The sequence below is a fragment of the Anabrus simplex genome, chromosome 9, assembly GCF_040414725.1.
Source record: "Anabrus simplex isolate iqAnaSimp1 chromosome 9, ASM4041472v1, whole genome shotgun sequence".
NCBI classification, from domain to species: domain Eukaryota; kingdom Metazoa; phylum Arthropoda; class Insecta; order Orthoptera; family Tettigoniidae; genus Anabrus; species Anabrus simplex.
In genome coordinates, this window is record NC_090273.1 from 20,311,036 (window position 1) to 20,321,951 (window position 10,916).

The following is a 10,916-nucleotide window of genomic DNA, read 5'->3' on the forward strand; positions in this document are numbered from 1 at the left end:
GGGCATTAAGGATATTTGAAACATTATATCTCTGTACCTGTAGGAGATATTTGCATGATTCTTTTTTCTTTGTGCTTGTTTGAACATCTAGTTTTGAAAGACAGTTTTTATTATGTCAGCTATCACTTGAGATTTTAATTTTTTTATATATTATACCATTTTTTGCGAATGGAAAAAATGTCTCGTGGATAACTAAGCAAGTACAGTTTTCTGAAATACTGTTATATTTACCCTATTTTGCTAATATAAAATGTGCATTGCAATTAAAAATAACAATAATGAGTATGATATAAAAATAATTTTTCAATAATAATGGTAATATTTACAATAATGAAAATGGGAGCTCTTATGAAATTTTATTTTAATTAATAAATTTTGTCAAAAGTTACTCAAATGTAAAAATATTGTTCCATTTACCACAAATGACTTCTGAGAAAGAGAAAATACAGTCTTCAAAACAGACAACTTTACTAATATGTAGACAATCTTACGTATTCGCGCAAATTTGAAATACGCGGGAACATGCGCTAGGCCGTAAAACGAACTCCATTCATAATGAAATGTAAGAAGTTGTTTCGAATTCATATGTCAATAATATGTTCATTTGTGCATAAACTTATATCATAAAATAGCGAAAATATCACTTTCGTCAAGCTGATGTTTGCCGCGAGAAGTCATGTCTTAGAGCTCACTGAGTGACAACATCTACTGATGCATGTTGATCGAAAATATCGTAAATTCTCTGACTTAGACATATAATACTGCCATCTGCTTAAATGCTCGTGTAATTAATTCATGAAGAAACACGATGTAACAACCAGAATACGTACATAACTCGTTCTCGATTTTTAGTGTATTTATAATATAACTATTTATAATAGTTTATTTAAATCCGCCTTGATCAATACACTCATTAAATGAAAGAAACATTATTAATTAAACCATACATGTTTCGGGAAATCTCAACCATTCCCTTCATCAGTGGTTAGATCAAAGAATAACACAATATGACACAATCTTTTGTTTTACAATTTGAAGGAGTAATGTGTCCCAATACATCATATCAAAGAGTAAAGAAAACTTATGAAATATTATAAAAATGATCAATACATACAATTTTGGTTGAACTGAATGAGAACACTATACAAATTTAGGATCTTCAAGTTTTTCTTCTTTTCTTCTTTTTGTTCCTTAAATGATTATATGTTAGCCTAAACAGTGGGTTATCTTCTGTACTTTTCTCATTTAAACTTGATTCAGAATTACATTTTTGTGTAAGGTAAATTTCTAAATTTTCCAAAACATTCATCAGTTTTCCCTTTTTGGTCGAATGTAATAATTTCATGTCATTGGAAATGTCTGTAAATTTATGATTCATTTCAACCATATGTGCTCCCATTGCCGAATATCTTTTATGTTTGACCGCATTAATGTGTTCTTTGTACCTTATAGCCAAACTTCTTCCGGACTGTCCTATGTATCGTTGTTTACATGTTTGGCATGTTAATTTGTAAATTCCTGATTTATTAAATATACATTTATTCTCTATTTTATCTGAATTGAAAATTATCTTATTAGTATTATTATCCGTTTTGTATGTGACATTGATGTTCTTTTTCCTGAAAATTTTGGCCAGTTGATAAGAGTGCTTATTTCGAAAAGTTAGAACTACGAATTTCTTTTTCTCTTTTCGCTCTTTAATTAAAGTTGTTTTAGGTTCATTTTTCACTTTATTTATCATTCTATTAATAAATCTGTTGGAATATCCGTTGCTATGAACGATTTGATGGATTATATTTATCTCTCTATTATGATTCTTCTTAGACATAGGTATGTTCATAACACTATTAATTAAACTGTAAAATGTTGCCTTTTCATGTTGACCTGGATGATTGGAGTCATTTCTGATAATAGTATCTGTTTGAGTAGCTTTTCTGTTAATTTGAAAATCAAAATGACCAGAATTTCTAGTAACTGTCAAATCTAAATAATTTAAAGTCCTATCATTTTCAGATTCCATCATAAAATGCACTTGTCTATCCAAAGTATTTAAATACTGTAATATACCATCAGGTTTAACCTATCGTTCATCGATAACAAATATATCGTCGACGTATCTCAACCATGTAATCAATCCATCTATTTTATCCACTATTTTATTATATTCCATGTAATCCATGAATATGTTAGCTAAAATACCTGAAGCCGGCGAACCCATTGTTAGGCCTTTAGACTGTTTGTAAATTTTGTTGTCAAAAACAAAATAGTTATTTTCCAAAGTAAATTCTAGTAATGTTAAAAATTCTTCAATTTCCACCTTGCTTAATTTGCTGTGTTGCATTAAATTCTTTCTTACTATTTTTATAGTATCTACAATAGGAATGTTGGAGTACATATCTTTGATATCCAAACTATGTATCGTGTAGTAGTCTGTTAGCTCAATGTTTTTAATTCTGTCTGTCTATCTGTCTGGCTATAAAACTTATAGTGTTCTTTTAAAAATATTTGTATGAATTTGGCCGTCTTATATACTGGACTATTTCTGAAATTAACTATTGGTCTAATAGGAATTTCTTGTTTATGAATTTTCGGTAGTGCCTTTAAAGTAGGTATTTCTGGGTTCATGTTAATTAAACAGTTAGTATCTTTAGAGTCTAATAAAAAATTATTGAGAATTTGTTTAAGTTTTTTCTGCATAGAAGACGTGGGATCTTTTTTAATCAATTCAGAATTATTGCTAGTTAGAAAACTCTTAGTCTTTTCAATATAATCCTGTCTTCCTATCAGTACAATAGTATTACCTTTATCAGCTTTTGTCACAACAATATTATTATTATCTATCTTATTCTTCAATAATTTGATATTCTTATTCAACTCCTCATGGTTCTCTACTGTATGTTCTATCATATTGGATAATGTTCTACTAACTTCGTATCTAAGAGGAACTTGTTCATCAACTGGTAGGTTAGCTATGGCCACTTCAGTTTCAGCTATTAATTTAACAAGATCTTTTCTATTACTATAATTCTCCTTTTCCCAATTGAATTTAGGCCCCTTACTTAAAATGTTAATTTCATTACTATCAAATTGAACTTGAGTTAGATTTCTAATAGGTTCAAAAAACTTGTGTTCATTATCACTCAGAATATTTACTTTCTTATTACATTTAAAGTGTTTTACTTTATTATCAAGTAATGTTTGGAACTTCTTATCCAATATCACTTGCTTCTTGCTCAAAATATTATACATTGAATTTTCTGTGTTTTTCTGTAACCAGTCCCATTCTATATTTGATGCTGTTTTGGTTATCCTTAGATGTAACTCATATAATTCATTATTAAACAAATTCTCAATAACATAAATTTTTTATTAGACTCTAAAGATACTAACCATTTAATTAACATGAACCCAGAAATACCTACTTTAAAGGCACTACCGAAAATTCATAAACAAGAAATTCCTATTAGACCAATAGTTAATTTCAGAAATAGTCCAGTATATAAGACGGCCAAATTCATACAAATATTTTTAAAAGAACACTATAAGTTTTATAGCCAGACAAATAGACAGACAGAATTAAAAACATTGAGCTAACAGACTACTACACGATACATAGTTTGGATATCAAAGATATGTACTCCAACATTCCTATTGTAGATACTATAAAAATAGTAAGAAAGAATTTAATGCAACACAGCAAATTAAGCAAGGTGGAAATTGAAGAATTTTTAACATTACTAGAATTTACTTTGGAAAATAACTATTTTGTTTTTGACAACAAAATTTACAAACAGTCTAAAGGCCTAGCAATGGGTTCGCCGGCTTCAGGTATTTTAGCTAACATATTCATGGATTACATGGAATATAATAAAATAGTGGATAAAATAGATGGATTGATTACATGGTTGAGATACGTCGATGATATATTTGTTATCGATGAACGATAGGTTAAACCTGATGGTATATTACAGTATTTAAATACTTTGGATAGACAAGTGCATTTTATGATGGAATCTGAAAAAGATAGGACTTTAAATTATTTAGATTTGACAGTTACTAGAAATTCTGGTCATTTTGATTTTCAAATTAACAGAAAAGCTACTCAAACAGATACTATTATCAGAAATGACTCCAATCATCCAGGTCAACATGAAAAGGCAACATTTTACAGTTTAATTTATAGTGTTATGAACATACCTATGTCTAAGAAGAATCATAATAGAGAGATAAATATAATCCATCAAATCGTTCGTAGCAACGGATATTCCAACAGATTTATTAATAGAATGATAAATAAAGTGAAAAATGAACCTAAAACAACTTTAATTAAAGAGCGAAAAGAGAAAAAGAAATTCGTAGTTCTAACTTTTCGAAATAAGCACTCTTATCAACTGGCCAAAATTTTCAGGAAAAAGAACATCAATGTCACATACAGAACGGATAATAATACTAATAAGATAATTTTCAATTCAGATAAAATAGAGAATAAATGCATATTTAATAAATCAGGAATTTACAAATTAACATGCCAAACATGTAAACAACGATACACAGGACAGTCCGGAAGAAGTTTGGCTATAAGGTACAAAGAACACGTTAATGCGGTCAAACATAAAAGATATTCGGCAATGGGAGCACATATGGTTGAAATGAATCATAAATTTACAGACATTTCCAATGACATGAAATTATTACATTCGACCAAAAAGGGAAAACTGATGAATGTTTTGGAAAATTTAGAAATTTACCTTACACAAAAATGTAATTCTGAATCAAGTTTAAATGAGAAAAGTACAGAAGATAACCCACTGTTTAGGCTAACATATAATCATTTAAGGAACAAAAAGAAGAAGAAAAGAAGAAAAACTTGAAGATCCTAAATTTGTATAGTGTTCTCATTCAGTTCAACCAAAGTTGTATGTATTGATCATTTTTATAATATTTCATAAGTTCTCTTTACTCTTTGATATGATGTATTGGGACACATTACTCCTTCAAATTGTAAAACAAAAGATTGTGTCATATTGTGTTATTCTTTGATCTAACCACTGATGAAGGGAATGGTTGAGATTTCCCGAAACATGTATAGTTTAATTAATAATGTTTCTTTCATTTAATGAGTGTATTGATCAAGGCGGATTTAAATAAACTATTATAAATAGTTATATTATACATTCAGACCAGTCAATACGGACCAAACACAATATTAACCTATCATGGTTAAGTTTATTAACATTTTAGTGAATTGTCAAACCTTACTACGGGCTATGCCCGCCGCGCGGTCTGAGCGTAATTTTGGCCGCTGCGAGCTGTACTCGCAGTTAGACCGGAAAGAGTTAAATGGCCATCAGCTGTTATTCAGCATCGTATTTACTTCGTGAACATACAGGCAGTATGTGATGCTGAGCATAAGAGATAAACACTGAGCAAGTTGGCCTTGCAGTTAGGGGTGCACAGCTCTGAATGAACCCCACTGTCTTCAGCCTTGAAGTGGTTTTCCATTTTCACACCAGACAAATGTTGGGGCTATACCTTAAGGCCATGGCCGCTTCCTTCCCACTCCTAGCTCTTTCCTATCCCATCATCGCCATATGAACTATTTGTGTCAGTGTGACGTAAAGCCAATTGTAAAAAAAAAGTTAATAAAAATAGTATGGTGCTTAAGGATGAATTAATTTATGGATGAATACAGATCAAGACCATGATAAAAATAATAGGGAAGGAAGATAAAAGGTATACGAAAAAATGTACTGAATTTCTGTGCTGGATTGGGGTTAGTCGTAGAATAATTCCTCTAGCATTAGATTATTCACCTCTGAATTGAGAGAATCTACTTTAAAAAATTGTGCAAGTATTACAAAGATTTTTTTGTTGAAAACTAGCACTGTTTGATATCTGGAATGCACCTTCAAATTGTTAAGACTGTATCACACCTTTAATGTTTACTCTTCTACCTAAGTAGATTGTCTTGCAAAACAAGCTTCTCGTCTTCCTGTTCCGAATACTAACAATATTGTTCCCGCTTCTGATTATGTAGTTGTTATCCGACAGGATGCGCGTCAAGAATGGCAGAACTACTGGAGACAGACTGCACAAGTCAAAGGTAACTTCTATTATCATTTACAACCAACACTTTTGGTTAAACCTTGGTTTGTACGAGGATCATATTCTAGACGACATATTATTAACATCATTCGGTTACGGTTTAATCATGCCCTTACACCACAATATAGATCACGTTTCCATTTAACGCAGGATACAAACTGTTTGTGTGGTACAAATATTAGTAATGGCGACTCCAACCACATTTTATTTGAATGTTCTTTATATGCTAACCCCCGTAAACAACTTATGACTAATCTCAAGCGACTCAAGCAGGTTTTTCCTACCAGTGTTTCTTGTTTACTCTGTAATCCTACAGTCGAGATTATTAGAGTGCTAAATTTGTTTCTAGATGAAGCCAATATCGTGTTATAATTCTGTCTGTAATATAGGGTGAGAATTGCTCATGCTTTTGAAGGTTCCATTTGAGTGATTCCTCGTGTCATTAGTGTATTACTTGAGAGTGCTATTTTGGATTATTCGTGTGGGTGAAGCTTTAGAAGAAGTGTGATTGCAAGATTGGAAGTTTCCCGTATGAGAACAGTCTGCTCTAGCAAATTAGGGTTATTATGTGATATAGTGAAGATCAGTGTTTTGTGTTTTCTACTTGCAAGCTCAAGCATCAATTATTGAACTGAAGTTTTTCATTTATACTAGTGAGTTTACATGAGTAAGCGAGTATTGACTGGGTGAAATGTCGTAGACACAGCCCATAAGCATCAGCAAGCAAGCAAGTACTCTTCTACCTGTTGTCGTCAAGGTCTTCATCCATTGCTTGCTGATGCTTATGGGCTGTGTCTACGACATTTCACCCAGTCAATACTCGCTTACTCATGTAAACACACTAGAATAAATGAAAAACTTCAGTTCAATAATTGATGCTTGAGCTTGCAAGTAGAAAAACACAAAACACTGATCTTCACTATATCACATAACAACCCTAGTTTGCTAGAGCAGACTGTTTTCATACGGGAAACTTCCAATCTTGCAATCACACTGCGTCTAAAGCTTCACCCACACGAAGAATCCAAAATAGCACTCGCAAGTAATACACTAATGATATGAGGAATCACTCAAATGGAACCTTCAAAAGCATGAGCAATCTCACCCTATATTACAGACAGAATTATAACACGATATTGGCTTCATCTAGAAACAAATTTAGCACTCGAATAATCTCGACTGTAGGATTACAGAGCAAACAAGAAACACTGGTTGGAAAAACCTGCTTGAGTCGCTTGAGATTAGTCATAAGTTTTTTACGGGGGTTAGCATATAAAGAACATTCAAATAAAATGTGGTTGGAGTCGCCATTACGAATATTTGTACCACACAAACAGTTTGTATCCTGCGTTAAATGGAAACGTGATTTATATTGTGGTGTAAGGGCATGATTAAACCGTAACCGAATGATGTTAATAATATGTCGTCTCGTATAAGATCCTCGTATAAACCAAGGTTTAACTAAAAGTGTTGGTTGTAAATGATAATAGAAGTTACCTTTGACTTGTGCAGTCTGTCTATAGAAATTCTGCCATTCTTGACGCACCTCCTGTCGGATAACAACTACATAATCAGAAGCTGGAACAATATTGTTAGTATTCGGAACAGGAAGACGAGAAGCTTGTTTTGCAAGACAATCTACTTTTTCATTGCCCTCGATACCCACATGACCTGGTACCCATACTAAAGTTATGTTAATACCGACGTTGTCAAGCATATAAAGGAGACTCTTGACATTGTATACATACCAATTATAGGATAACTCATACGAAACCAAAGATTGTAATGCACTCAGCGAATCCGTATAGATTGTAACTCGCGTATATCCCTGTCGCTGAACAAAAAGTAAAGTTTGCTGTATAGCGAATAACTCCGCCGTAAAAATCGAACAGTCACTAGGCAAACCATATTGTTCTTTAACATTTAGAGAAGGTAGGCCTATATAATAAGCGGACCCAACTCCATTAATGTTCTTTGCCCCATCTGTAAAAATGTTTATACTTCGTGGAATATTAGAAAATTTCACTCTTTTAACAGGACAAATCTCGGTCTCCTGCAGTCAAGTAACGTTAGTAGAGCCATTACGTATAGGCCATATTATTTGAGGCTTATAATAAGAAACCTGATAGGGTAAGGTATAGGGTATTAAATTAACACTGTGTAATAAGGTATACTGTTTCGACTTCAATGTAGTAAAAGCATGAAACAGTACTGGCAATCTGCGTAAACCCTGACGCCGTACGGAATAATACTCCGAGAGTAACTGTAACTTCGGAATTAAAGGATGACTTGTTAAAGAAAACTTTTTAAGGAAATATTTCGTCGCAAGTATTTTTCTACGTAGGTACTTGTAAGGGAGCTTCGCAGGATTCGACTAAAAGTGCATTGGTAGGTGTGGACTTTAAAGCACCAATACAGGAGCGTATTGCTTTATATTGACAAGTGTTAAGAATATTCAAGTTAGTATACGATGCCAAGTCAAAAATATGTGATCCGTAGTCCAATATCGATCTAATAGTGGTTTTGTACAAAGATAGCACCACAACGGGATCTGCCCCCCATTGCCTACGGGTTACAGCTTGTATGACCTGAATATACCGTTCACTCTTCGAACGCAAATATAAAAAATGATGTTTTCATGTAAGTTTTTGATCGATAAATAACCCAAGATATTTATGGTGACTAACCACTGGTATTTCATACTGATCAAAAGCAAGTGGCGATCGGTCATAGGTTCGGTGATGTGTAAATATCATCGCTCGACATTTCGCTATGGAAAGATTTAACCCATGGGCCTCTAACCAGGCTCTAGCTTCATGAAGCGTGAAACTAATATGTTGTCTACAGAGCTGTAAATCTTCATGTGTATAATAAAGCAAAAAATCGTCAGCATACGCCTGTAGTCGAGCATGACGTAACACGACCGTTTCGAAATCTTTCATGAAAAGAGCGAAAAGAATACCACTCAGAATATCGCCCTGTGGCAACCCATTACTTACCTGCCGGGGCTGGATTGTATAAGGTGTCGATTTAAATCTGAGTGTTCGATAAGTCAGAAGTTGTCTGAGAATGATAATAAATCCCTCAGGAATCTTAAGAGTTGCAAGTTTTTCCCATATGTTCAAAGGTATGGAATCATAAGCCCGTTGAATATCAAGGAAAACCGCTATGGTACTATGTTTTCTATGATGAGCTAATAGTAAATCGATAACAAAACTATTAAATGCATCAGATGTACTGCGTCCCTTAAAAAAGGCATATTGATATCGAGGCGTCAAGTTATAGTATTCTAATACCCATATGATTCTTCGAAGTAAGATCTTTAGAAAGACTTTACGGAGGCACGAACCGAGGACTATCCCTCGATAATTACTAACCTCAGTGGGTAATTGCTTATTTTTAAGAATGGGAATTAGAAAAAAATCATTCCAACTAACAGGTGTACTATGATTGCGAAAAATATCATTATACCTGTTTAATAATGCCTTCTTTGCTCTAATAGGTAATAATTTGAGCATTTGATATGATACATTATCTGGACCTGAGGAGGAATTTGAGCACGATTGGAGTATTGCCTCTAATTCCTGATAATCGCTGGGTTGTAGCAATACGGAAAAACGTGCATCTAGTGGGTCTTGGGAATGAACATACTGTGGTACAACAAAATCTGGCGTCTCTCTAACAAGAAAATCAGATAATACCTGACCTGGGATGGTCTTGGCAGGGGAGTGCTGCGTAACTCGTGTGATTGCCCTGATGGCATTCCACAAGTCTGCAAGTGGACCCTGACGCGTGAAGGACGATATAAACTCCCTCCAAGCGACACGACGTTTTTGATGGAAAATTCGGCGAGTTTGTGCTATGTGTCGTTTGAGCCGGAAGTAATTTTCAGGTGTTGCGTGCTGCCTATATTGTCGAAAAAGTACTTTGCGGGTTTGAATCAGCAAATGACATTCCTCGTCCCACCACTTAACATGCGCAGGTTTCCTAGAAGATAAAGGGGGTGAAACGATGATGGGGTGGTGAAGATCAATATAATCTGTTAAAATCTGCAGTAAAGTTTGATATGAAAAATTATTTTCCGGTATTTTTTGTAACGCATCCTCAATGTAAGCAGTATATATTTGCGGTTTAAATCTCCTCAACGATCGAATCATGTTATTTTGCGATGTGTGCGGCGGTGGAGAAAAGGGTCTGCCTACACCATAAGAAATAACAATAGGGAAATGATCACTGGAATAAGTATCACTCAAAGTATGCCATGTAGTGATAGACACCATATTTCTCTTACACAATGTTAAATCTACTGCGCTAGGAGGGGCAGAAGGCGCAGTCAAACGCGTAGGAGAGCCATCATTCAAAATAGCAAGAGCATGGTTATTTACTGCATTAAAGGAACTGTGTACCTTGAAGTGTATCCAAATTTCCTCCCCACAGTGTGTGATGAAGATTAAAGTCTCCAAAAATAAAAACATATGGTTCGGTAGTAAATTGTTGAAAGAATTGGTTCCATTGTCTCTCAGTAATGGAAAATTCAGGAGGACAGTATATATTCACAAGTAAAATATACATATAATATAATCCTATAACATATGTATGGGGTATGGCCTGAATATTCGAATGAATGCGATATGTCACGGACGAGTGGACCAAAAAGGCAACCCCACCGTAACCGGGTCCATCATTACGTAAAACTTTGTAATTAGGATACTTAATGCGAGTCTCAAGATTAAACCAAGTTTCTTGTATAGCTAAAAAGTGAGGTACTGTTTCCTGAATTAATTTAAATAGCTCATGACGTTTGTTCATGA